Source organism: Sus scrofa, chromosome 8 (genome assembly GCF_054392235.1).
Source record: "Sus scrofa isolate SSC_HxYL_T2T_F1_AM1 chromosome 8, Sscrofa_HxYL_maternal_Yorkshire_Landrace_v2.0, whole genome shotgun sequence".
NCBI classification, from domain to species: Eukaryota; Metazoa; Chordata; class Mammalia; order Artiodactyla; family Suidae; genus Sus; species Sus scrofa.
This window is the reverse complement of record NC_139390.1, coordinates 83,578,874-83,605,833: the sequence shown is the minus strand read 5'-3', so window position 1 is coordinate 83,605,833 and position 26,960 is coordinate 83,578,874. Positions and strand designations below refer to the sequence as shown.

Sequence of the window (26,960 nt, the reverse complement as noted above, 5' to 3'; positions counted from 1 at the left end):
TTGAACCCTAGCCTGGGAACCTCTATATGCCATGGGTGCGGCCCTAAAAAGAAAAACAAAAAACAAAAACGTATTTGATCTCCTTTCAGCTTTTGGAAATTCCAGTACTGAGTATTTTGTAACCAGTGTACATTGGAGTCCTCTGGTGATCACCACACTCTGCTATTACTAGCTCACAGTGCAATCTGCTACTGTGTTTCGAGGGAATGACTGGGGCAAGTAGCCACAGAGAAAGCTCATCTGAGGTGGTTTTTTTTTTTTTTTTTTTTGCTTTTCAGGGCTGCATCCTCGGCATATGGAGGTTCCCAGGCTAGGGGCTGAATCAGAGCTACAGCTGCCCAGCCTACGCCATAACACAGCAACCCAGGATCTGAGCCATGTCTGCAACCTACACTTCAGCTCATGGCAATGCTGGATCCTTAACCCACTGAGTGAGGCCAGGGATCGAACCCCCAACCTCATGGTTCCTAATCAGATTTGTTTCCACTGCGCCACCACAGGAACTCCTCATCTGAGTTTTTTTTTTTTGAACGAGGTCCTCTTTACAGGTACAGTGTCAAAATAACTCTTCTAGTTAATTTTTCTGGAATCCATTGAAAACATATAACCTCATTTTCCTCCTCCCTCGAGGGAACAATTACCCATTGCTCAAGGACTAAAGCAACAGTCTGAAATTTTTATTGAATAAAACCTATTCTTCTCCACTAGTTTAAACCAAAATCCCAAGCTTAAAAGCTTGACACTCAGAGAGCTCATGATGTTGCTCACCAAAGTTAGAAAAAAGTCCAAGTAAAGAGTTGTTTATTTCATTAGTAACTCACATTTGGTGGCTTCACAGTTTTGATGGAAGCCAAGTAATGTAAAATTATGGTTCTCCCAGCATGGCGAATGTCCTCTGGATGGGCTGTCTCTCATGGGTGCAAGTCTTTCATGGGAAGAAGTCATGTCATAGTAAATGTGTGTTGTAGTTATGAGAGCTGTCCTGGGTCCTGAAAAAGTCAATGCGTATCCAAAGGTTGACAAGTTTATGAAGACAATGCAAACTGGTCAGCCCCAGAATATGAGATTTACAAAAGGAAACGGAACGTACTCTTTAATCCTGGATGCTGAACACCCCCAAACAAGTACTGGGAGTGCTATTAAAATTTGTTGTGTATCTAATCCCCTCACGCCCATTCGAGTCTTCTAAAGCCAATGGAGTCCCTTAGATCAGTTCTGTCCAATATAGTAGACACTAGCAACATGGGGCTATTTAAATTTAATTTAAAAACTTACACAAAATTCAGCACCTTAGTTGCCTTAGTCCCATTTTGAGCACTAAGTATCCATATGGGACTGGTGGCTACCATCTTGGATGGTGCAGATACTGAACATTTTCATCACTGCCAGAGGTTGAATTGGATAGTGCTGCCTTAAATGAAGAAGAAAAAAGAGAAATATGTATTGAGAAGTTACCATGTGGTAGGCGTTGTATTTGATCTGGATCCTTCCCATTTCACAGTGAAGAAGCTTAGTCTCAGAGAGCTTGTCACTTGCTCAAGCCACATAACAGATACATAGGAGAGTTAGGACTCTAATTACCCTTGACTCCGAGCCCACAGTCATTTCCAGTCTATGGCCAAGCGCTAGCTTATCCATTTATCTCTCTAACGCATACTTAATGATAGACTGTAAATTCTAGTAACTATGACCAGGCAACAGGTGAAAACTGATACTGAGCAAACTGGTCCCTGTACTTACTGAGGACCTGTGCTAGCAACTGGGGCTGTAAGTTTAGGTGGATGAACAACTTCCTGGCTTCATAGTGCTTAGAGCCTCCTGGGGAGTCAAACCTTAAATATATCATCAAAAACATATTATTAGCCATGAGTGTGATAAATATCAAAGAGGAGAGCCCACCTGTTTTGGGAGAGGGCTTCCAAATCCCATTAAATAACAACAACAATAATAATTAGCAAAAAAGCTTTACCTTCCAGTGCCTGAGAAGTTCAAATGGGTAACAGCTAAACCTATGATACTGTGGGCCTCCTGATTGATGAGTCAACTTTAATCTTTAGGCCTAGGAAACAGAGAGATCTATTTCATTCGAGGTCATCCTGGGTTAGCACAACCAACCTCAATTCATCCAGTTCTCCTTGGGTAGAGGTACTTTTGAAATGAAGAGCTGAGATCAGCTAATTCGTCAACATTACAAGGCAGGAGCCTTTTTGTTGTAACGCTTCCCCCTCGATGAACCCTCTCGGCAGCAGCAGCTGATGTATGGACCTCAAAGATGAAGATGCCGTCTCATGGCTATTTCTCCACCACACTGCTGAGGGTCAGAGAGTGGGAAAATGCTTCTTTTCAGCCTTTTCTTTGTCATTTTTAACAGCTTTAAACTCAAATACTCATAAAAGGGGATTGAGAGCCAATATGCTACACCATCAAATTTAAAAGACTAGAAAAAAAAGCCAAGCCATAAACTGTTCTCATTTTGAGTATTTTATTCCTTTTAATGCTACTCCATTAGTTTCAATAAAAGGACAACAGAATGTCCATTACACCATAACTTGACACGCTTATTATGCCAATAAGATTAGTTTTTGCACAACGCTCATGTACCGGTTATAGTTTATAGAAAAATTGATTTCACAGAATCAGAGAAATTAAAATTGGAAACATTCTCCTAGGTCACTAGGTTCGTCCCCTGAGACTAGTATAGAATTGATCCCTCATTCACAGCATATTATCTCATGTATTTTTCTATCCGGTTTTGATAGGTTTCTGTATTTATTATAGACTGGCAATATGTACCACTAAAAATTATACCAAGTCATCTGAGAAATAAAATTCTAGAAAATAAGCATTTGCTGAGCACTAATTTCACTTTGGTGGATACATTTTTAATATACTGGTGTTTATAGCTTCTCATCTTACAAGAGGCAGGGTAGTAGCGCTGGATCATGGGTTGGCATTACCATCAAATCGTGAATTTGCATATCTTAAGTTGCAAACATTTCCCCAGACGTCATTTCCCATCAGATTCCTACAAAATGCAGTATGAATGTTTGATTCTCAAGCATGGCAAATTTTTTTGTGCAGGAAACTGAGCCCTGAACCTCAAGCAAGCGCCTGCAATTAAACACTTGGCTGGATTGACATTTTTTTCTTAGGGGGCAGTGGGTACTCAGCTGTGACTCTTCTTGGAGAGACGTTTGCAAGGAAGTAGCAAATGAACTCTGAGCTGCCTGCTGGGTGGGGGGAGGGTTGCAGCAAGGAATGAGCTGGTGTTATAGCGACTCTTCCTTTTTCTTCTGAGCAGCAACTCAGAGAAGGAAAAGGGGCAGGAGAAAGAGAGGGCTTCACCAGCAAAATTAACATAAAATACAATCAACCTATAAGCTCCTGGGATCTCCCAGGTCCTATGGGTGGAATTGCCTCTCTCTACTTCAATACATGCAACTGAGGAATTCTCTTCCCCTTTAAAACCCGCCTTGATGTTCATTTTCACCTGAATTCATTTATTAAAGATGGAGAGAAGTGCACAATGTGATTTTTTTTTTTCAGTCCTGCCAGCATTTCCCTTCATCCCTGGCTTCTTCATGGAGATAGCAAGGTGGAGTGTTAGGTGTGGGCTATGTTGGTGGAGCCAGGAGGGGAATCAAAGCCACGTGTGGGAAAAGGCACAGAGGAAGGCACAGAAATGGAACATTCAGCTAAATAATACCTACTTCCACTTGTTTACATTCTTCTGTCCCCCATCAGAAGCCCAGATGAAATTCATGTTTGTTCAGAACGCAGCTGATGAGTATTATGTCTGGAGCACATCCCAGGGAAGGCCTTATGCATCTTTTATGCACCTGCATGCTAAATGAGCAAGGATACCCAGGTGCTGAGTAAGACCTATGAATTCGAAGTAAATTATGCAAACAAGTCATTTAGCTTGTCCAGAAAGCAGTGCTATCAGTGGTCCAGTTTTCCTAAACCCTCAATCATTTAGGAGGATGCAAACTGAAGGGCAGTCACACAGTGACGAGACCTAATTGCTCAGTGATCTATCTGCTTCGACAGGTGCAGGTCACCAAAAGGAGGCTTGCCCACTGTGGATTCTGACACCCAAGACAGAAGCCGGTGAAACTGTGTCAGGAGATTCAAAGAGGCAGAGACCTTTAGCCATGTTAACTCCTAGATGGCAGCAGTCAAGACAGACAGCTTTATCCACGGGACCCAAGGCTGTGCCAAAGTGGAGATGGTGAAGTGGCTCAGAAGAGAGACAGGAAGCTGCGCTTGCTCCTGGGAGTCGGACTTTCCATAGTGATGCAGTGTCTATCCTTGCTAACTCAATGTGGTCCAGGGACCAGCATGACCCAGGCTTTTGTTGTGCCTGCAGAGTCCTGGACCCCACCCCAGAACTACTCAGTCAAAAACTTTATTTTAACAAAACATCAGGTGATATGTATGCACATTAAATCTTGAGAAGCCCTAGTGCACACCCCCAGCTTCCTGATAGTTTTCCATAGGAGCATTCTAGACCTGCTACGAAGGGATACAGTTTGTATCCTGGTGGGTAGTTGATCTCATCTTCATTCAGCAAAAGCCAATAAATAATCATTCCCTTCATGAGTACACACGAATTCCTGTGTGTGTGTGTGTGTGTGTGTGCGTGTGCGTGTGTGTGTGTCTGCTCCCACTGTTTCCTCGGGAACTTTCCTCCCTATCTGCACATGGCAAGGCTGTCACCACGAAGGCTGGGAACTGGACTAGGAGCTGATATGGAGAGAGAGGACCTTTATTCTTCTGAGATTATAAGGCACAAGACAATATTAGCTTGGGCCAGGCAGGGGTATCTTGCTACCACAGGTAGAGGGAATCTGGGAATCTGAGTATGCAACCGGGGGAGTCAGGCAAAGCAGAAAGATGGAGAGAGAAATCATTGGATCCCTCCGCCTGGTTGAGCCCAAAGTCAGATAACCCCTAGGGCTTCTGAGTCGAATGAGCCAATAAATTCACAATTTAGCTTAAGGCAATTTAGCTTGAGGTTGGTTTTCAGTCTTTTGTGGCTAAGGAAGTGTTTCGGACCCAGACATTCCTGAAACTGGATTAACAGTTTTTCCAGGATGGAAACTTGTGCATCTGGCTGTGGGAACAAATTCATTGTACAGTTCACAACCTCTAATCTGACAACTGTGTGAGTGAGTTTTCGTGAGCAAATGTATTAAGCATAATCCAAGTGTAATTAAACAGAGAGGGTTTAAAATTTTTAGGTACCTATATGCCCTCAATACTGGTTATTTGTATAATGACACCAGGCTGTATAGATTTAGAGGCAAGGCCTATTTAAATTAATATTCAAATTTATGCCAGCTAATATGCAAATCGGCACAGCTTTGGTGCTTTAGGAAACAAGAGGATAGGATTGCAGGCCTGGTGTTTCAATGGCGCTGCTTTGATGAAAGAAGGCAAGGAGGCCTAGAATGCAGATGAAACATTTTTCCCTTGGAATACCCAATGCAAATGGAAACTTACGGCTCTGTAAAACTGTTTTAAAACAGAAAACAATCTCTCAATTTAATATAGAAGTTTCACTATTCATTAATTTACTAGATGCAAACACTGCAACTTTTCAGAAAGGACAACACCCATAAACACAATCACAAAAAGAAGTGCTTTTACTCCTGCCAAATGTCAACATTTAAATCTATAATTGTTGGTTTCCAGTGAAATGCTGAAATCTGCCTCTCTTTTGTGGCCAATTAATACCCACCACTGAACATATATTTCACAACTATGTATCTATTTCAATGTTATGTGGGTGCATGTATATGTATTCTAAAATTTTTAGTTAGGATTAGGTTAAGTTATGAAAAATAGAAACTTGGAAAGTTGTAGCTTAAATAAAATGGAATTTTTTCTTTCTCAGGCGGAAGTCTGAAGGTGGACAGTCTAGAGCTGGTACCTCCATTGTTATTGAGAACTAGAGATTTCTTCCAGCTTTCCAAAGCACATCCTTTCCTAGGATGTGACTCTCTGTTCCTCTAGGTTCAAGATGGATGCTGGGTCTCTAGCCATCACATCCAGTTTCCCTGAAGAAAGATGGAGAAAAAGAGAAAGAAGGATTTTTTTCCCATCTCTTTTAAGGAAACTGCCTGAAAGTCCCATCAAGTATATTGGCTTACATATCACTGATCAGAACTTGGTCCTATGACACACCTAACTAGGAGGAGGCTGGGAAATATGGTCTTTTATCTCAGATGCTGTGTGTCCAGATAAAAATACTTATTCTGTTGAGAGAGAAGCAAAAAATAGGTACATAGTAGGAAAATGTTAAGTTCTGCTCCAAATATTATGTATTTGTTTATTGATATATTGTGTTCCTTCCACAAGAAGCTAGCTCCATGAGGGCAAGAGCTTTATATTATTCTTGATTGTATCTTTAATGCCCTTCTATATGTGTCTTTCTTGATTTTTTTCAATCAATTTAAGAACTTTGGTCAAACCAGAATGTTGTGTTGAGAAGAATGCAGAAAAAAATCAAGATTTGTGCAAGAGTGCTGTGATCAACTAGTAATGTCTACAGTGGCCAGTCCCTGTATGCTGGGCTTAAGGCATTCCTACCAACTCCTAGCTTTCAACTCAAACATTTTGAAATATATGGCTACCGATTCTCTATATGCCAGAAGGCCTTATTTAAATCTGCTGTTTAAAATGACTTATTCCGAGTAGAGACTTGTGTATTCCCAGTAACTGCCCCCCCCCAACCCCTAATATGGAGCTCTCTTGCGCAGTTGTGAATTTTGCAGGTTTCCAGAGAGTTGCTAAAGGAATTATATGCAAATTCCAAGTTACACTGAGTTGGCAAGTTCTAACTAGAAAGTTGCTGGGGAAAGGGGATTTTTGCTGTTCTTTAAAGAATAAAATGGAAAACCAGGTCAGGAGTTTTACGCTGTCGGAGCAGAGGTGCAATTCTGTGACATGTTCATCTCCTGAATCACCAAGAAGATAAGAGGGGCCGGGAGGAGTGATAAAGACTTTCCAAGTTCAACAGAAATGCTAGAAAGAGAAGCTCAGGCATCCTCTTTATTTAGCTCCAACAATCTCAGCATGAAGACGAGAAGACCAGAGTTAAATTAAACTGCAATTAAAAATAGCTAAGACTACCGAGCAATGTACCAAATTGCATCTGAAAAATTTTGTCTTTATAAAGCTGTCAGTGCAGCAAACTTCTTTTCCTGCTCCTCCCCAAGACACTTTTTCTCATCAGCAATGGTGACAAGATGGAGACTTGATGTGGCTGTGATTCTGAGCAAGGAAATCATGCAGTGCTCCATACAGATAAATCAGAATGTCAAGGGTAGAGTTTGAAACCACCCCCCCCTTTGATGTCACTTCTCTGGGGGCACCTGTCCTTCTTTCTACTACTTTCCCACTTGTGAGTCAAGAAGTACCGCCTCATTGGAATGACCTGCTTTGTAATTTAATTTTTTGTTTGTTTAGCTCTTTCCACAGAGAATGGCCGATGTGTAAATAACATCTGAATATTCCACGTCTTAGTTGGGGTTCCTTCAAAGGCAGAATCTGAGAGCCTTTGGAGCAGGTACTTTATCAGGGAGGTGGTCTGAGGAAGCAGCAGTAAGCAAACAGGGAGAGTGAGACAGGGAAGAAGAAAAAGCCAAAAGAATGTGTGTAGATGAGTAACTGAATCACTTTGTTGTACAGCAGAAATGATCACAACCTTGTAAATCAACCATATTTCAGTAAAACTTAAGGAGAAAAAGCCAGTAGAGGAGTGTGTTACTGAGGTTACACGCTGGGCAATAAGGGCTTGATTCTATCAGAATCTCCAGAAAAGTATGCCTATGTCCCCCAGGACTGCCCCTATGAAGGATGGAAGATTGTACTCCACTTGCCTGCTGGCTCCCATTCCTGTTGGCTGCAGATTGCCCCAGAAGCATTGCCAAACTTCATCCCCCACTGCTCCCAGGATGCAGCTGTGTGGGCTGAGTATTCCATGCCCACCACCACCCAGCAGAAAGGCCCATGGGATGGACACTGAGAGAGCAAGGTGAAGCTGAGATTACTGGGAACAGTCCACTGCAGCTGCAACTGAAGTCAGAGGCAGACTGAAGGTCAATGATCCAGGGGTCTGCAATGTCCCTGCCTGTGATCTGGAACTCAGCTGATGCTCACACTTTGAGATATAGACTCCACGGTCATAATCAATGCATCTGACTGTGCATTCTAATTGGAGATACAGTTTAAAATCAACGATGACTCCAAGTGACAATGTGAAGACTAACGTCACAGAAGTCATCTTACACATAGACAGATGCTGCTTAACACCCCAGATTCTCCCCCGCCCCCTTCCTGCTCTTTAACTTTGAAGTTTCTCTCCTGTAAGCTCAGGGGCAGGGTGAAAAGGCAAGGTGGTGAAAGAAGAACCTGTGGACTATTGTCACTTGTCAAGAACTCTTCTAAATGTCCTTATGACCTAAGAGGTTGAATTCACTGGTTAAAAGGAGATTTAGGGGTTACACGTGATTTTAGTTTCTCCATTCTATCCAATTTCTACAGTTAGTTGGGACAGGACTCATAATCCTGAATGATAGGCACAAAACACAAAAGTAAGATGTATCAACTGCCCATCACTGTTTGGCTGTATTTCCTTGTGTGCTGTGGGCACAGTGAGCCAAGGGTAGAGAGGCAATGTGGTGTGGTGAAAACTGCAGAGGCTTTGTGTGTCTGAGGCTAGTCACGAAACCATGCTGAGCCTCATTTTTCTCAATTTTCTCAATTATGAGAAGAGAGCTAACCTAGCTTCCTCCTCCTTAATTAAGCCTTATCACACAAAGTGTATGGCATATCGAATCTGCATTGGTTACAAGTCAATTAATAAATGAACAATCTGGGTTCCATTTTGTACCCCACTTTGACTTGTTTCTGGGTAAAGCCAACAATGACCAAAATAAATTACTTTGACTCATTTAGACTCAGCCTTTGAAAATAAAATTAGAAAATTCCTGGGGTTCATGGTGAGCCAAGGTACCAAGAGGCAAGCCTATTCCTCCTGTTACCCATCCCAAGAAGGAGGAATCTCCCAGCGACCAGAACAACTGCACCCAAACCAGTGGCATGCAGCAGTAGGTGGTCCCACAGCACTCCCCGCTCCCATGGCCACTACTCCTATTCTGGACATGGTGAGATGGGAGGCAGAATGGGGCTGGATGCTTGGTGGTCCCTCATGGTCCTTGGCTGTTTGGATCAATCATAGAGGAGGACTTGGCTTCTGCAGCCCAAGGTAGACCTCTCCTAAGAGCAACAGGGTACTGGTGTTCAAATCCAGCTATGTACAAGGACTTTCAAGAGATGCACAAGCATGCTTAGATTTAAAGGGATTCAATTCTAGATTCTCAACTTTTTTGTCTTTTTAGGGCCATACCCATGGCATATGGAGATTCCCAGGATAGGGGTCGAATTGGAGCTACACCTGCTGGCCTACACCACAGCCACAGCAATGCCAGATCTGAGCTGTGTCTTCAACCTACACCAGAGCTCATGGAAACGCCAGATCCTTAACCCACTGAGTGAGGCCAGGGATCAAACCTTCGTCCTCATGGATGCTAGTCAGATTCATTTCTGCTGAGCTACAATGGGAATGCCTAGATTCTCAACATTCATAGATACTCTTTCGAAAAACCCAGTAGAGGAGCTCTGAAAACAAAACCATTTCTGTCTTCCATCTTCCCTTTCATAACCTTCCCTGTCCTGCTTTAGAGAACCATTTATTTCTCACCCAACCTAAGTCATGCTGTGATGCATTGCTCAGGATGTAAAAACATCAGTGGTGTCAAACCAAGGAAGAATTAGAAATACAGCACATTTACTAAGGACCTTGTCTTTTCCATACATAGGTCTTGCCAAAGAAACATTCTCTGGACTGTGACTTTTGATAAAGCATAATATTATTCCACGGTGGGGCCGGGAGTATTACCTATCTCTAGTGGATGGTGGTCATAGAAAGATGCCTTAACTCATTAGTTTGGATGAATAAATGAAGTCAGATATACTCTGACAGAAAGTAAGCCTGATCTGGCTGATAGGTTTGACAACAAGGATTGTTTATATGGCAGGTGTTTACCCTTGATGAATGAGTGGAATATATAACTTGGAAGTTGTATTAAAATATATTTAAAGCATACAATAATATTAAAGCATTTAACCAAAAAAAAAATATATTGGAAAAGTCCTAATGAGCAATAATTGATTTTCCCAACCCTTTTGTGGGTTACCAGGTCAAACAAGGTGTCCTGAAGTGAAAGAGAAAAATGCGCTCCTGATAGTCATTTGATAAGTCTTGGTGGAGACATTTTGGTTGATATATTTCTTAGCATTTAAGAGAGTGGATGGCTGACTGGATAACAAATTATTTTGCAAGTTGGGTGGGTTTCAACTCTTTGCCTTCAGTAAAATTGAACTAGGAAGACCTAATTGAGGTGTCAGCTCTCAGACATTAAAAATAATTTGTGGTGATAGATCACTTTGTTATTTTTGAAGTAAGCATCAGAAAGAATTCAAAGAAATGAGTAGTGCCTCTAAAACAGACCTATTTGCTTTCCATGCATGCCTATCTGTGCATTTATGTGAACACGGTTTCTCGGCAATTACATTTTAAAACAAGAGCAAGTAGAAATAGAATTGTTGCTGAAGTCATCTTATTCTAGCAAAAAGTAATGTTTCTTCATGGAGCATTAACTAATCAAAAAAAAAAAAAAAAGAAGAAGTATCCTCTCTCCCATCCAAAGATACTTTTTAAATAAAATTTGAATTTTAGGTTTGAGAATCATTGATCTTTTATCACCAAGAAGTTTCTATCAGTCAGAAATTCCATGAGCAATGTAGAATGAAAATAGAGTTCAAAGAGAAAAAGGAGTGATGGAAAATTTGCAACTCTAAATATGATAAGTAGTCTAAAAGTTAACTTAAAAACATGTTGTGGGAGGTACATTAGTTTTCAAAATTATATTAGAAGATAGGCAAGCAGAAAAAAAAAAAAAAAAAAAAAACCGCCACTGCAATCAGGATGCTTCCTATAATCCTTTGGGATAATACATGCTCTGCTGGCATTGGGACCTGAGAGAGGGCAGAGGTGCCCAGGGCCTCTCGGGTAGTCTGTCTAGTGACTGGTTTCTTGGGATTTTGATTTGTAGTCTAGTCTTCCTTGGAGTGTGACTTGAAATTCTGGATTAATATTGGAACGAACCTTATGCCTTAACTAGAAATAAGCCTCCTTTGCCATTTCAGACTCTCTCTAGTTCAGATCTGTACCTTCTTCCATATATCTTCCTCTTTGGAGATATCTTTGACTGTTATTTCACAGCTAACACTTTTTTTTGGCTGCACCCATGGCATGCAGAAATTGCTGTGCCATAGCAGCAAGACCCACACCAGTGACAATGCTAGGTCTTTAACTGGCTGCTCCACCAGGGAACTCCCCCACAGCTACCACTTTAATCAAGCCTCTAAAACAGTTATTTTGTTTATATGCTCATTCATTCCTTCCATAAATACATATGTACCAGGCACTATGTAATATGCTGGATACGCCATTGTGAACAAAACAAGCAAGGACCCTAATCTCCTGGAGTTGATATCTCAGTGGAGGTAGCTGAACAATATAAATAATTATGCCAATAGGCGAACATGATGTTAAGAAGAACAACAGCGGGTATTTAATTTAAAAAAACAGGGCAGGAGTTCCATGGTGGGGCAGTGGGTTAGGATCTGGCATTTTCACTGGTGTGGCTCTGGTTACTACTGTGGTGCAGGTTCAGTCCCTGACCTGGGAACATGCTGTGGGTGCGGTAAAAAAAAAAGACAAACCTCTTTCAGGTGGCAACAGTTAGGCTGAAATCAGAAGTACAAGAAACAACTGGCCATAATAAAAATGGCGAAACAGTGTTCTGGTGAGTGGAAAAAACATACAGAAAGGTCCAGCAGGAAGAAGCCTGGTCTATTAGGAACATTAGAAGGTCAGTGGAGCTGAAACACATGTGTGTTGTGGAGGAGACGAGCTAGCGACATAAAAGGACAGAAAACAAGGGCCAAAACATGTTAGGGAGCTCAGATTTGATTCTAAGTGCCATGGAAACCCAGTGAAAGTCTTTCTAGCAAGTGTGGTTTATTTTTATAAGTTAATTTTGGCTGCTGTTGAAAAATGGGATTGGAGTGGGGCAAGACAGAAACAGGGAAAAAATCTAGGCGGTGCATCAGGCAGAATAGGCCAGGTTATGCAGTAACAAACAACCTCTAAGTCTTTGGGGCTGATATTAACCCAAATCTTTCCCTCGGGCTACATGTTCATGGCAGGTCAGTCTCCATATCCACTCACTCCAGGACTTGGGCAGCCACTGTCCTGAACACTGATGGTCACCAGAGCAGGAAAGGGAGCACAGCCAACCAGAGCTCTTAACACCTCTCCCTAGATGTGTCACCTGTCCCCTCTACCTGTATTTTATAGTCCAAATCAAGTAATACGGTCACTCCTGAGTTCAACAGAGAGGGAAGGTATCCCCTTGAGGGAGGGGCACTGCAGGAAAAGGAAAGAGTTGGTGACAGTCAGACCATGTCCTCCATCATTGTGGTCTAAAGAAGATGTGACGGGGGTGATGCTGATGAAGACAAAGACAAATGGACAAACTTGAGGTTGCTCGGTGTTCCTTTTTGGATGTAAGGCTGGCTTGAATAATGGCTTTTTTTTTGTTCAGTCACTCACATTAGACAGTGAACCTCACTCATGAGGCAAGCTGTAAAAATCATCTCCATGCCTCCTGGGCCAAACGTGAAAATATTTACTGAATAAATGAGTGAGATTCCACAAATCAAACCTTCACGCCTCCTGGATGCTCTATGGCTTGGAATTTCCCACACATGGGCTGAACCTGTTACGTAGAGAGGGAGGGGGAGATTTAAACAATGGTTTACCCCCAAAAGAGAGCCTTACTCTTGTTTTCTGCAGGATTGTGAAGGAAATGAATTTGAGAAATCCTTCTTTGTGCCTCAGTGCCCCTCCTTTAGTGGGAAAGAGCTGACTTAGAGCCCAAATGTCCTGTGCCATCCTGCTCCCTTCCTTCCCTCTTGGGCTTTGAATTTTGTCCATTTCTTGTCAGTTTCAGATCTCTTTACATCCCAGGATAGAAAGAAAGGGTGGGCATCTGCAGCAATTGGAGAAAATGGATTCCAGACATAAGCCAATAAATCCAGCATAGAGTCATTCCCTGAAATAAAGAGAGTGGCTGGTAGAGGGGAAAAAAAGCATCAAAGACACTCTTTGGGGTGGGGTGCACCCTCTGAGCTCCTGACAGCCAAGGAGAGGGTGCTGCTTGCCCCTTACCCTCTACCTCTCCTGGAGCTCCAGCTGGGTGAGAAAAATGACCTGTTTCTCTAACAAGCAGGATGACTGGGGAGCCCAGGGTCCAGACCCAGAAGGTTGGCTTCTCCAGCATGAGGCAGATCTCTCCCATTACATGGAGGGTATCCAGACTGAGGCAATGAGGTTCAGCATGGGCCACCCTGCCTCCATCGGAGGTGGATTTCATGCCTCTAAGTCAACACCAATCACCCACACAGGAGCGCCTGCTATGGAGCAGAGCACATGTCCCCCTTCTCAATGATGTCTATACAGGGAACCAGATTCTTTTTTAAAACCCGCTTAAGTAGAACCCTCTTTCTGGTTTCAGCTCTGGTTCTTGCCAGAGAACCTTGTCTGTCCACTTAATTCAACATCAGGGGTGATGGCTGAGGGTGTGGAAATGAGGGTATTTTCAAATCATCACCCCTGTCTCCTCCTTTCTTTCCCCGGTTGCCAACTGGGGACTGGCATTTAATCTCTACAAAGATTAAGTCATGGGCCCCCGCAGCTGCCGACCTTCACCTTCAACACCCCTGCAAGGAGTTCGGGGTGGAGATGAGGGGTGCAGTGCTCTGCTCTGGGAAAACTGGCAGAACAGGTCTTTGGAGAGTTGGATATTTTCAGGAGAAGATTTTATAAGCCCAATTCCTGCATCTCCTTGATACCGGAAAGATGGTATGGGAATCTGGGTTCTTGTTCCCAGCGGTCCAAGAATGAACTCTGTGAACACACAGGCAGCAAGCAAGCAGAGTCTTTTTAAAAGAGAAGCAAATAGCTTCCAGGACAGGCTGGGAGCAGGGAGAAGAGCCCCCCCTTTCTCTATTGTCCTTTACGGGTTTTTATTCCTTAAAGATGGGGGGTGGGTACAAACGTGGGGTCCAGAACGATGTGGTTTTCTCCCATTGGCCTTGTTCAATTACCTACATCAGTCCTTGTCCAATAGGGGTTTTAGGGTTGGAAATGTCCCCAAAGTTTTCAGGTTTCTTTGTCCTTTACTTTTTTTTTTATCAGTTGAGGGGTGGCTAGAAATTTTCTACAGTAAACAAAGTCTGTGGGGAATTTGCATTTCCTATAAGAAAACAAGGCCTGTGGAGGTGTTACTCTCTGGAGCCCTTAAGCCACAAATGTTAATCAATATCCATATCAAAAGAATGTTTCGCAGCCCAGGCTCCTACACTGACTGCCTGAGTTAGTATTCTGCCTCATCCTCACATGTAGAAAAGCACTAAAATCCTTCACAGTGATGTCTGCTCCTCCTGACAAGCAGTGACCTTCACATGATTAGCAGTGACCTTCACAAGACTAGCAAGAACCTTCTGGAAAATGTGTGCTTGATGGCATGTACCTCCACCTTCACCCAAATCACGTGCACACGGACCCTGCCCTCTACCTCTTTGGAGAGGTTTCTCAGAGCTGACTGAGAGGCTGTCTCCCTGGGCTACAGTCCTCATTTTGCCTCCAAATAAGACAACTCACAAGCCTCCCACTGCGCATTTCTCTTTGGTTGATGCTGGCCGGGGCCCTTGCAAGCATCCTTCTTTAGGGCAGCCTCGTCATTCCTTCTCGGCACTGCCGCTGGGCGTGGGAGGAGCTGGGCTTGGAGTAACCGCAGAGGAAGGAAAAGGTCTTGCCTACAAGGTCAACAGTGGAGACTGCCTGGGAGGGGAGAGGAGGCAGCTGTGACCTACAACACAGGCCCTCGCGAGTCCACCTCGGGCCCCTGCAGCTCAGGGTCACAGGTGCCTACCTCACTGGCATCAGAACAGGAATAGCCTTGGGCTTAACCCCCACATCGTCTAGCCTCACTTTGCAAATGAACCAGTAGCAACCGCATGCAAAACAGATCAAGGAGCTGTTTCCCTGGCTTGATTTCAGGTATTTCCCATCTAAAAATAATTTCCCTTCACCCGTCTTTAGAGGTTGAAATGCCACGATTTGTGGTTCATTCCTTAGCATAAGCAGCGCCCACCTCCCTAGGTCTCTTACACAAGGTGAGTCTTCCCTGGAGGAAGAAGTCAAGGCCCCCACGGCTTCCAGGAAAAGAATGCATTCTCCATCAAATGCCTCAGGCTTGGGGGAGGAACGAAAGGGAACGTGAAGAGGATGAGGGCATCTGAGGGAGGAGGAGGACGGAACCAGAAAGGAAGATGAGAAGGGGGGTGGGGCTGAAGGTAGGATAATCCTGGCCCCGCAGCAGTGGGATGCAGCCCAGCCTGGCCCCCATGGAGCAGAAAAGAGAGAGGGCCCCAGGAGAGGGCTCTCGAGCTTTGGATATACACTGCGCTGATTTCTCAAACCACCAGGCCTTGACGTGGGTGGGCAGTTCTAGTGCAGGTCCCAGTTACTGATTTTTAGCAGAAGGGCAGGTGCTGAGAGCCAGTGGTGCTGTCCATCCACCTGGCTGTTGAGAAAGACGCAGTAGGGGAGGCCGCAGCCAGGGCTGGAAACCTCGGACCCTGGCCAGGGACTCTTCTTCGCAGCAGGTCCTTGTCTCCAAATGCACATCCAGGGCCCTGTTCGCCAGCAATCACAAGGTCCAGAGAGCCAAGGGGGCCATGAGCCTTGGAAGCTGCCTGCCTCATACACCATCTGCTCCTCTGAATGAGCAACCTTCGCTGGGAGGCCTCTTGGCCAGAAACCACTGCGGCCGTGCATTGGGATGCAGGGGGTGCTGGGGCTGGCCTGCATCACAGCCGATGTTGTCTGCTCATCGTGGGCAGGGCACGGGCCCTGCTAAGGAGGATGGGGTCCAGCCGCCCCCTGGCTCTCTGAGAGGCCTTGAGTTTGTCGCCAGGTCCAAAGGCTGGTGCTGTGAACCGAAGTTTGGCACTTGCCATCTGCCTCTACGTGGAGTAAAACATGAGTCACTGCAGCAACCAACCTGCAGCACCCCCTGAGCAGAGCTCAGGGTGGAGACCAGGAGGGAGGGGCTCTGTGCACTGGAAAAACTGGGAGAACAGACCTTCAGAGAGTTAGGATATTTTTAGGAGATTTTATGAGCCCAATTCTTGCATCTCCTCCTATCCAGAAAAACACCAAAATCCTTCAGTGATGACGGATGTCTGTGACTCGCAGCAGCCTTCACGAGACCAGCAGGAAATGTCTATGAAATGAGCAAACTTCTGTAAAAAGTGTGATATTCCCCCTTTCCTCTTTGCGATAGCTCTGAAATACTGCCTCCCGGGCAGTAGTTAAGTGGACAAAAGATGTCTAGGTCATCGCTGACAACCACCACTCCCAAGGGTGGGCCAGTGAGCCCTGAGGGGCACTCTGGGAAGAGACCCAGAAGACGGGCCCCTGCTGAGGTGCACATCAAAGGAGTGATCCCAGGAAGCCCAGACCTTTACAACTTCCCACAGACACTGGTTTTCTGTACAGCTTTTGTTCCTACTACTACCTCCCCTTTGTTGCCAAACTCTTATATCCTGGCACCCCCACCTCACCTGCTCAGAGTGGTTTCTTGGGGCTACCTGAGATGCCGTCTCCTGGGCTAAAGTCCTAATGTCACCCCAAATCAAACTTAACTCTCAACTTTCAGGTTGTATTTTTTGGTTGACAGTGCTCTAACCCGAGTGACATCCATGTGGCTTTGATGGATTGTCCAGGGTAGAGGTAGCCATCCTGCAATGCTTCTCTGCACTGTTGGTAAGTTTAAGTCGGTATTCTGTTGGAGAAAAAGCAAACCCCAAACAACCAAAACCAGTTTCCAGAATATTCCCCTGCCTCCTGCCATCAGTCTTACATCTTCCTTATTTGTGATGTATCCAAAAGGAGTGGAATCAACTGGCATGTCAATCCACAGCTTCCTCCTTCACCATCAGATCCTCTTAGGCTGAGAATGCAAAACTCACAGCTCCTTGCTCTTGCTCCCCCCTCCCCAGCACAGTACCCAGTGCACAGCAAGTACTGAATTAATGAGCGTATCATCGGGGTCAGCTCTGAACACGGCCGACTTCTCAACAACCAGTTCCAGGAAGAGCAGGAGGGGAGCTGTTCCCTCAATGACCTCAGGTCAACATTTGATAAATTGTTGATTCCTTTGGTTATTTATGAGTTATGACATGCATGTCAATGAGCATATATTTATGAGCTCAGAGGTGGTCCACATATTATATTTTATCTCTCGAAAACACACATTTCATTCTACAGGCAGCTACCTTGGGTTAAAAATGAGGTTTATGGAATTCCTGCCATGGCTCAGCAGGAATGAACCCGATTAGCATCCATGAAGATGAGAGTTCAATCCCTGGCCTTGCTCAGTGGGTCAGGGATCAGGTGTTGCTGTGAGCTGTGGTGTAGGTCACAGACCCAGCTCAGATCTGGTGTTTCTGTGGCTGTGGTGTAGACTGGCAGCTGCAGCTCAGATTTGACCCCTAACCTGGGAACTTCCATATGCGGGAGGTATGGCCCTAAAGAGAAAAAAACAAAAAACAAAAAACAAAAAATGAGACTCCTTCCAACGCTTTCTCAGCCATGCTCCACAGGACTGCCGTTTCTAAGAGCTTCCCAAGCCAGGGGAGGACTTTTTGTCACTCTTTTAATTTTTTTAATTTTTAAGTTTTTTAAAAAACATTTCCATTTTTTAATTGTAATTTTTTTCTTTGCTACACCTGCAGCATGAGGAAGTTCCCGGGCCAGGGATCAAACCCACGTTACAGCAGTGATAACACTGGATCCTTAACCCACTAATCCACCTAGGAACTCCTTGTCACTCTTTGAAACATGCTATAATAAACAATCCATATTTACTCTATTATTACACAAGGAGGTTAGAAGCCATCCTGTGTTATTCTGTAGCTGGATCATGCTGGCTTCTTATTATATTGAAATGATTCCATTAAGTATTTGGACTCCTACAGTATTTATTTTCAACAGGCTGCTAGGAGATGAGGTAGTTCCTCCATTAGGGGCTCAGACATTTTAAATGAGGACAAAGACCCTGGGTAAACTTGCAAAGCAGGCCAGCAAGCTTGGTGTGCAGGTGAGGGAACTTATTACAAGGTGTCAGTAGATTCATGTGTACTGATTATAGGCTAAATGAATAGTATTTGTGACACATATCTTTCCTACAGGTCCACAAGCATGTATTTCAAAACTTCAAGGCCAAATGTGTTTTGGAAGTGAGATATTTCAGGTTTTAAAAGTCATGTAATACAATTTCCTATTTTGGCTCAGTGAGTTAAGAATCTGACTAGTAACCATGAGGATGTGGTTCAATCCCTGGCCTGGCTCAGTGGGTTAAGGATCCAGCATTGCCACAAGCTGCAGCATGGACTACAGACATGGCTCATACAGCGTTGCTGTAGCTGTGATGTAGGCTGGCAGCTGTAGCTCTGATTCAGTCCCTGGCCTGGGAACCTCCGTATGTCACAGGTACAGCCCTCAGAAGAAAAAAAAGACAAACAAAAAGTCAGGTAATAGATGTGTCTACTGTGTGTTAATAACATTCCCAGCAGAGTCTGGGGGCAGCAGCCTGTAATCAAGCACTTTAATAGTGCTGCAATTAAATCTGGGAATACTCCCTATGAATGGGGTAAAGAAAGACTATAAATAGCTTTATGTCAGTTCAGGTCAGGCTTAACCCCCAGAATTATTTTATCACAACCTTTAAAAAAAAAAAAAAAAAAACCCAAACAAACCCAACCTTATTTCAGTGCTTTATGAAGTTTAGGATTGTGGCAATGGGATTGGAGATTATAATTTGAATCTATGAATATACTGATCAATATGAGATACAGGGAGTTCCTGCTGTGGCATAGTGGGTTAAGGATCCAACTGCAGAGACTCAGGTTGCTGCAGAATCACGGGTTTGATCCCTGGTCTGGGAACTGCCACATGCCGCCAGGGCAGCAAAAACATTTTACATATATATATGAGATACATTTATTAAATAAGTTTTAATATTTAATGTACTTTTCTGCCATTATATATTTTCTCAATCAGTGGTTAGATACAAAGACAACCACAAATACCATGCCATAAATCACAAAATTTTAAAGGCTCCTGACTGTCCAGGGTGGAGTCCAGGCCTAGCCTGGCCCTGGAGCCTCACCCCATGGGACCACTGCCCTCCCCTCTTATCTCATAGGAATATTGTAGGGGCTAAATAAGTTAAATCAAGTAAAAATTCTTAGCGGGGTACCAGGGACAATCTCCAAGTAAACGCTGGAAATTATTATTACAATGATTATCTTTTATTAGCTCACATGTCTAAGGCAGACAAAATAATGCCCCTCCCCTCCAAATATCCATATCCTGATCCCTATAATCTGATATAGAATATCCTGGAACATACCCCAGAATATGAGTTTGTAGATGTGATTAAGTTTAGGACCTTTAGATAAGGAGATTATTTTGGGTTATCCAAGGTTTGCTAAGCTAATCACATGAATTCTCAAAAGGGGAAATTTTTTCCTGGGTGTGATGTGAGAAAGATGTAATGCAGGCAGAGGCAGAGAGAAGCCGTATGGCTGACTTTTTAAAAAATTGGAGTATATTTGTTGAACAATGCTGTGCCAATTTCTGCTGTACAGCAAAGTGACCCAGCCATAAATATACATACATTCCTTTTCTTATATTATCCTCCATCAGTCTATCCCAAGAGATTGAATGTGGTTCTCTGTGTTCTACCACAGGACTTCATTGCTCATCCATTCTTTTTCTTTTTTTCTTTCTTTTTTTTTAGGGCTGCACCTGCGGCATATGGAAGTTCCCAGGCTAGGGGTCAAATCAGAGCTACAGCTGCCAGCCTACACCACAGTCATGGTCACAGTAACTTGAGATCCAGGCCTAGTCTGTGACCTGCACCACAGCTCACGGCAACGCCAGATCCTTAATCCACTGAGTGAGGCCAGGGATCGAACCCGGATCCTTGTGAATACCAGTCAGATTTGTTTCCACTGAGCCACGATGGGAATGCCCCGCTTATCCATCATTCTAAATGTAATTGTTTGCATCTACTAACCCAAAATGCTGACTTTGAAGATAAAGGAAGGGGCCAAATCCAAAATGTGGTATATGCAAAATTACAATAGTAAAATAATCACTGGTGGGAATTGACTTAGTTTAAGTACAGAGCCAAGAGTAAACAAGAACCGTCATAACAGAGGGAAGAATGGCCATAGAACAGAATGTACAGGTATAAATCGTGACGAAGCAAATGAAATAAAAGTGAGGAAAGGTGGGAGGGAATCTAAAGATGCTGGTCACTTAACCTTTTATAGCAAAATCTTTCAATCTATACTATCTAAAATTGAAATGAGTGATTCAAAAACAGCCTCTTAAGGAATTGCAAGGTCTCTTCTCTTATCCTTAGAGCAATCTTTCATGAATGCGGAAAGATCGATGCATTTCTGCATTTCATTTTCAATTTAGTTTCTTTTACCTTCTATCCAACCCATGTAAAATTAATTTTTCAAGAATTTTTAAAGGAAACCTAACATGATTCCATTGTTATGCAGTTGTTTTTGTCCCTCCATCCATTCCTCCATCTAATTATAATCTGTATAGAGAGAGGTCTGAATTGATGTTTATTATGTATTAACACTGGTTATTGTTGGATAATGGAATCTGAGTAATGCATTGTTTGGGGGGCATGTTTCTCGAATTTTTATAATATACATGTATGAAGCCAGTAAGGCTATTATTTTAAGACATATAAATTAAACAACCAATTCCATAAATAAATCAATCATCTCACAACCCCGTAAAGAATGACTCATGCCTGTTCAAACACATTTTGTTCTTAAGAGAGTCTACGTGTAATCAAAATCAACCTTTTCATATTTTGTCAACTATTTTCCACTCGATTACTTAAGCATTAGGGAACAGTTTTGTCTTGTCAACACCCAGCTGGAAATAAAAGCTTACGTGTGATGAAAAATAGTGGCTGTGGGCTGCGGAGTGAGTCACAGGAACCTGACTTCCCACGTTGAGGAGAAATGAACTCCAGCAAGTAGGCTGGGCTTCCTTATAATGTCAGGCAAGGAGTGGAGGCTTCTAGGAGCCACTGTTGATTTGCCCTGCCACTTAAACAATTATGATAAGGATGCTCTCCTTTGACGAAAGATAACGCTATGGACCTACCCTAGAAGCTGCCTGGAGTCCTGTGGTTCTGTAGCAGATCCTCTGAGCTACACAGGCAGGGTTGGCTGTTAGCTTCACCCCCATTGCATCTCGGTCCATCTCTAGTTAGACTTCACCATGATAGTTGGCTGTGACCCCCAGAACCTGTGAGCTCCTTGAGGGCAGAAACTGCCTTGTTCACCGCTCCATCCTAACCCCTGTGCCTGGCACAGAGCCTATCTTAAGGTGGGTGCTTGGTGGGTATTTGGAGAGTGGGTGAATGTTGAAGGAGTTATATAGCCTTCTCACCCTGTCCATTCTGTCATCAGGTACAAACAGGTGGGAGGACAGGTGACTGGGATAAGGGAGTCTGCTCTGCTCACAAGATCATGTGAGTCTGAAAACTCTCAGCTTAATGAGCCCCATTACCAAGCTCATCACTGGATGTAGACAAGACAGGATGTAAGCACGGCTCCCTACTACCTAAACAAATTCATTTCTTTTCTTTTTTTTTAGAGGCAGCAAAGTACACAAGAAAGGTTGATTCAAGAGCAGTAAGTCTGGAATCATCCCCCAAGAGACTTTATAAGTCAGTAGAATAATACCTGGTAAGGTATTATTACCTTGGTACCGAAGATACCAACTTTGGGTACTCATCATGCTGTCTCAATCCTAGAAGCCCGGGTCCCCCTCGTGACCTTATCCCAGCCGTGAGGGAACAACTTAATCGTTCACAGAGTTACCTCGGCAAATAGCAATAGGCATGTCAGGAAAAGAAATATTTTGATTTTTTTTTTTTTTTTTTTTTGTCTTTTTGCTATTTCTTGGGCCGCTCCCGCGGCATATGGAGGTTCCCAGGCTAGGGGTCGAATCGGAGCTGTAGCCACCGGCCTACACCAGAGCCACAGCAACGCGGGATCCGAGCCACGTCTGCGACCTACACCACAGCTCACGGCAACGCCAGGCCCTTAACCCACTGAGCAAGGGCAGGGACCGAACCCGCAACCTCATGGTTCCTAGTCGGATTCGTTAACCACTGCGCCATGACGGGAACTCCTATTTTGATTTCTTGATTTCCATTAGATGAAGATTTGGCCCTTTCAAAGAATAGGGTCCTATAGCTCCCTGATGGCTTAGCAGTTAAGAATCTGGCTTTGTTACTGGGGTGGCTCAGGTTCGATCCTTGGCCTGAGAACTTCTGTATGCCAAAGGCATGGCCAAAAATAAATTAAGAAATAAATACGTGAATATATGAATATATATACAACCTTAAAAAAAAAAATAGGGTCCATAATTCCCAGGTCAGATCACAAAGACTGTCTCGTGTTGCCTGTGGTTGAATTAATGAGACAAGTGCGGTTAAACAGGAATCTAGAGGCAAAAGATGCTTGTTCCATATTAGTACGAAGCCAGAGATGGAGCCTATAGCATTGATGCCAAGGAAATGCACAGACATTGGATCGTGCTCACAAGAGTACTGATTCTCAGTGGCCTTCAGACAGCATTTCCTTCCTAATATTTGGACCACTGTGCGGACGGTATCTTTTGATGAATAGAAATAAAGGGGAAAAGAAGGGTGGAAAGAAAAGGAACGCCACAAAACACCAAAACTATCATGTTTCCTGACTTGCACCCAAATTTAAGTCCCAAGATCTAAGGCATCCTGCCTTTTGGTGAGGGGTGGTCAAGTATACTTTGCAACCTACCTCTTAGAAGTTCCAGATCCATCGTTTAGAGACAGACCCCCTTCCATTCAGTCCTTGATCTTCTCTTATGGATAAAAATTTGCTGATGTAGGTAAGCTATGCAAATTGCTGAGAAAAAAAAAGCATTATTTTGTACTTTAAAAAATTATGTATCTATATATATTTTATCAAAGTATAGTTTATGTGCAATGTGCCAATTTCTATGGTACAGCAAAGTGACTCAGATATATATATATATTCCCTTCATAATATTAAAGAGAAAGTATTTTTGATTTTGGAAAATTTCCCAACTTTTGAGCAACCTTGATCTGGGCCAGGTTTCTGGCTATTTGGGCACCTTCCTTGGCAGGAGAAACTCTTTTCTTGGGACAAGGAGGATGGTTACCACTCTACCAGCAGCTGGGGGCTGGAAGCAAGGGCACTTCCTTTAGCTGTTACAAGACAATCCTCACCAACAAAAAGCAGCATTGTCCTGCCCTCATTGGCTGCCTTGAAATAAATCACCAGTGAATTAAAAAAAACTCATTGCATATCTCCCGGAAATCCTCCCAAGTTCACACATCAGGCTCATTTGAAAGCCTGTTAAAAAATGCAAAGTCCTGGGTCCCACCTGCCTGAGATCTAGGGGTGGGGCCTGGGACTCTGCATTTTTACCAGCTTGACAGATGTCCCCACTGTAGGCAGCATAACTGGGGAAACTGAGCTGTAGATGTTTGTACAAGTTCCTTTTGAGCCAGTGACGGAGCATTAACAATCACCGTGAGAAAACTTGATGAAACACAGAGAAGCAGAAGATCTTTTGAAGATGGTGTATGCTGCTATCTTAAGGACATTCACCATGACTCTAGGTGTCATGTGTTTGAGATGTCACTCTGTGCAGGTCTTGGTGCCAGGCCTTCATGTGGCACCACTAACCCTCACGGTCATCTGCAGATTACTCCTGTTTTGCAGCAGAGGATGCAGAAATCCAGAGAAATCATGAAAATTTCCCCAGGCCCTGCAAATCCCAAGTTAGAACGGGAATGCAAGCACAGGTTGGCACAACCTCAAAGCCCAAGTCTGCTCCATCCTGCTGAGCTGCTGCAAGGTCAATAGTCACTGAGTGAAAACACCGCTGAGTGGGACGCCCTCTTCCTATTTTACCTGCATGCAGCGTGCCCCAGCATCCCTCAGGGTCAATGGCATTTACTTCAAAGGTGTTCCTTATTCTATTTTCCCCTGCAGTGGCTGTCACAGGGAGCCTGACCCTCAGTTAGGCTGCTTAGTCTCAGAAGCTTATATCAGCGTTAGGGGAAAAAGAAAAGGGGGGAGGGGGGACTGGAAGAGCCGCTTCTGCAATCACTGCTTCTCTCTGACTGGGAGCACTCAGGGCTGAAGGTGCTCCAGCCTTGGCAGAGGTGGCAGAGCCTCAGTAGCATGTGCAGTAAACTAATCGGTGGGTTGATGAGCGAGGAAGCCGTCTGTTTATATTCTAGGAATGATAGGCCATCGTCTTTTTTTTTGCCCAAAGGAAGAGAGAGAGTCAGGGGCCAAGCCAAGCAAGCACTGGGGACAAGTCACAGGCCTTGTGCTCACTGACCCGAGGGCGCTGGGCCATGGGAGCTGCCGCAAAGGGGGCCTGGAGACAGCCTGCACCATCGTCTTCAAAGCAGCCCTTGCAGAAGAGAAATCTATAAATAGCCCTTTTATTTCCAAAGATGAAATGGGTTAAAAGCTGCTGATCAGAGACATTCTTTTTTTTTTCTTCTTACATTCAGGCCGTCTTTGAGGGGAATGATACCTGAATATTTATCAAACTCCACGTATGACCGCTCAAACTCTCTGCTCTCCTGCAAGTCACTTTTCTCTAAAGTGTCTGCACAGTGGCTGAGCTGCTTCATTCAGGCCCATCTCTCCATTACACCTAGTTATCAGCCCCACATTTTGCCAGGTGTATCAAGTGATGAGGGTGTTTTTTTCTTTTTTTTTAAATGGCTGCACCTGGGGCATAAGCAAGTTCCCAGGCTAGGGGTTGACCTGGAGCTGCAGCTGCCGGCCTTGCACTGGAGCCATGGCAACACCGGATCTGAGCTGCATCTCTGACCTACATTGCAGCTTGCAGCAAAACCAGATCCTTAACCCACTGATCCAGGTCAGAGATGGAACCTGCCTCCTCAAGGACACTATGTCTGGTTCTTAACCTGCTGAACCTTGACGGGAACTCCAAAGGACTGGCTTATTTGAAGAGTGAGCATCATACACAATTGAGCTCACCACTCTTGTTTCTGCTTTGGTTCCGACTCAAACTCTGCTCCCCCAGAGAAAACCTGACTTCCGTTCTCCTAATGAATATTTGGTTTTCTGGTCCAGTTTTCCCTCCAGGGTGGGGCCTTCTTCCTGTCGCTGTTCTCACTGTTACATTAGGATGGGGCTATATTCCTATAGCAGGATGCATTCACCCCTCCCTGCCTCTACTCTATGTGCCTGAGGCCATGATGGTCATACCACTGAACTGATCCAGAGTCTCTTCCCTAGAAACTTGGACTTGAAGGACGGTGATTCCCCCTGGATAGTGGGATCAATCACAGGTGAACTTAGAGGGTCCTCTCTGGCCATGTTTTTCGACTTTGTAGAACCAGAGAAGCAGAGGAGGCCAATTACAAAGAGGAAGAAAAGAAGGGGATGGAAACAACGAGAAGGAAACCGAGAGGGGAGAGAGCCTGGGTTGTTGAGTCCCTGATGGCGTCATTCCTTGGCCCAGCCACATTCCTCACTTCCACTCAGCCAGACCCACTGAGTCCCAGTTAACGTGGATTCAAAGGCGTTCCCTCCCTGTGACTCATCTTCTTTCCCTCCGAGCACAGCAGCGTGACACCTTGGCTGTGTCACGAGTGGTTTTCCGAGCCTTGTCTCAGAGATAGCCATTGGCATTTTCCTAACTTACCTTAGTTTGCCTCAGGACTCATAACTACCGCAATGAATATTGATGATGCATCTATTCACAATGCTGATTTACTGGTGGTAAAACTGAGCCTTCGTGAGGTTAAGCAAATTGCTGCCAGTGGAAGAGCTAGCAGCTAAGTGACTGAGCTAGGATTCCAGAACTTTGACTTGTTCTGTTCTGTGTGGATTTAGCTTAAGGGAAGTGAAACTGACAGCACTAATGGCCTGAACCTAGCCAAAACCCAGACTGGGACTTGCAACCCAGCCAAAACCCAGACTGAGACTTGAACCCACATGTTGAACTTGAACCCAACCTAAAACCAGATTGGGATGAAAACCCAGTTTCAAATTCAGGTCACTCACCCTGTGTCCAGATTCACCAAGGCTCAGGTTCTTTATGCCCTTGAACAGAAGGAATTCAGCGAGAGACAAAGTGATAGGCAAGAAACAGATTTATGAGGACAGGATGCTTGTAAGAGAGGCAAACAGACAGGAAAGGAAGCTTTTCCCCGAGGATCTGGTGGCCCACAGTTTTATCATCCAAGGGGCGTGGGGTTGGAAAGGCCCGCCTCTTCCTTTCTGGGAGTAGCAGCCCCTCCTTAGTATCTCATAAGGTGTGTATTCAAATCAGCTGCAGGGCAGTCTTCAAATTCTTGCCCCCTGGTATGAATCTGAATGCAGGCCCCATCCCATCCCCCACCCAGTGACCTGAGGCAGTTCTCCCACCTCCACTAGTTAAGCAAGCCTGCCTTGTTCTGCTGGCTTTCCTGAACTTAGAGTGGTCTCCCAACACCCCCCAGGTTTCCTTCTTTATCAGTGATCCCTTGTTGGGACTTCTACAACCACCTGTGCCTACTCTATCCCTATCAGAAGGGTCATCTACC

The 26,960-nt window shown here is 44.3% G+C and overlaps 1 long non-coding RNA gene across 5 annotated transcripts; it reads right to left on the bottom strand.

The window, feature by feature from the left end:
* Positions 1 to 784: 784 nt before the first annotated feature.
* On the bottom strand, positions 785 to 26,585 carry LOC110262140 (uncharacterized). Of its 5 annotated transcripts, XR_002346736.2 has the most exons (5): positions 26,440 to 26,585; positions 23,155 to 23,262; positions 1,970 to 2,059; positions 1,276 to 1,411; positions 785 to 989 (listed from the first exon to the last, which is right to left on the bottom strand). It is a non-coding gene; the product is annotated as an uncharacterized LOC110262140 (long non-coding RNA). The 5 variants fall into 5 exon arrangements; XR_014813807.1 differs by lacking the exons at positions 785 to 989; positions 1,276 to 1,411; positions 1,970 to 2,059 and adding exons at positions 11,976 to 16,487; positions 16,828 to 17,048; XR_014813808.1 differs by lacking the exons at positions 785 to 989; positions 1,276 to 1,411; positions 1,970 to 2,059 and adding exons at positions 11,976 to 16,487; positions 16,953 to 17,048.
* Between the last annotated feature and the right edge of the window lie 375 nt (positions 26,586 to 26,960).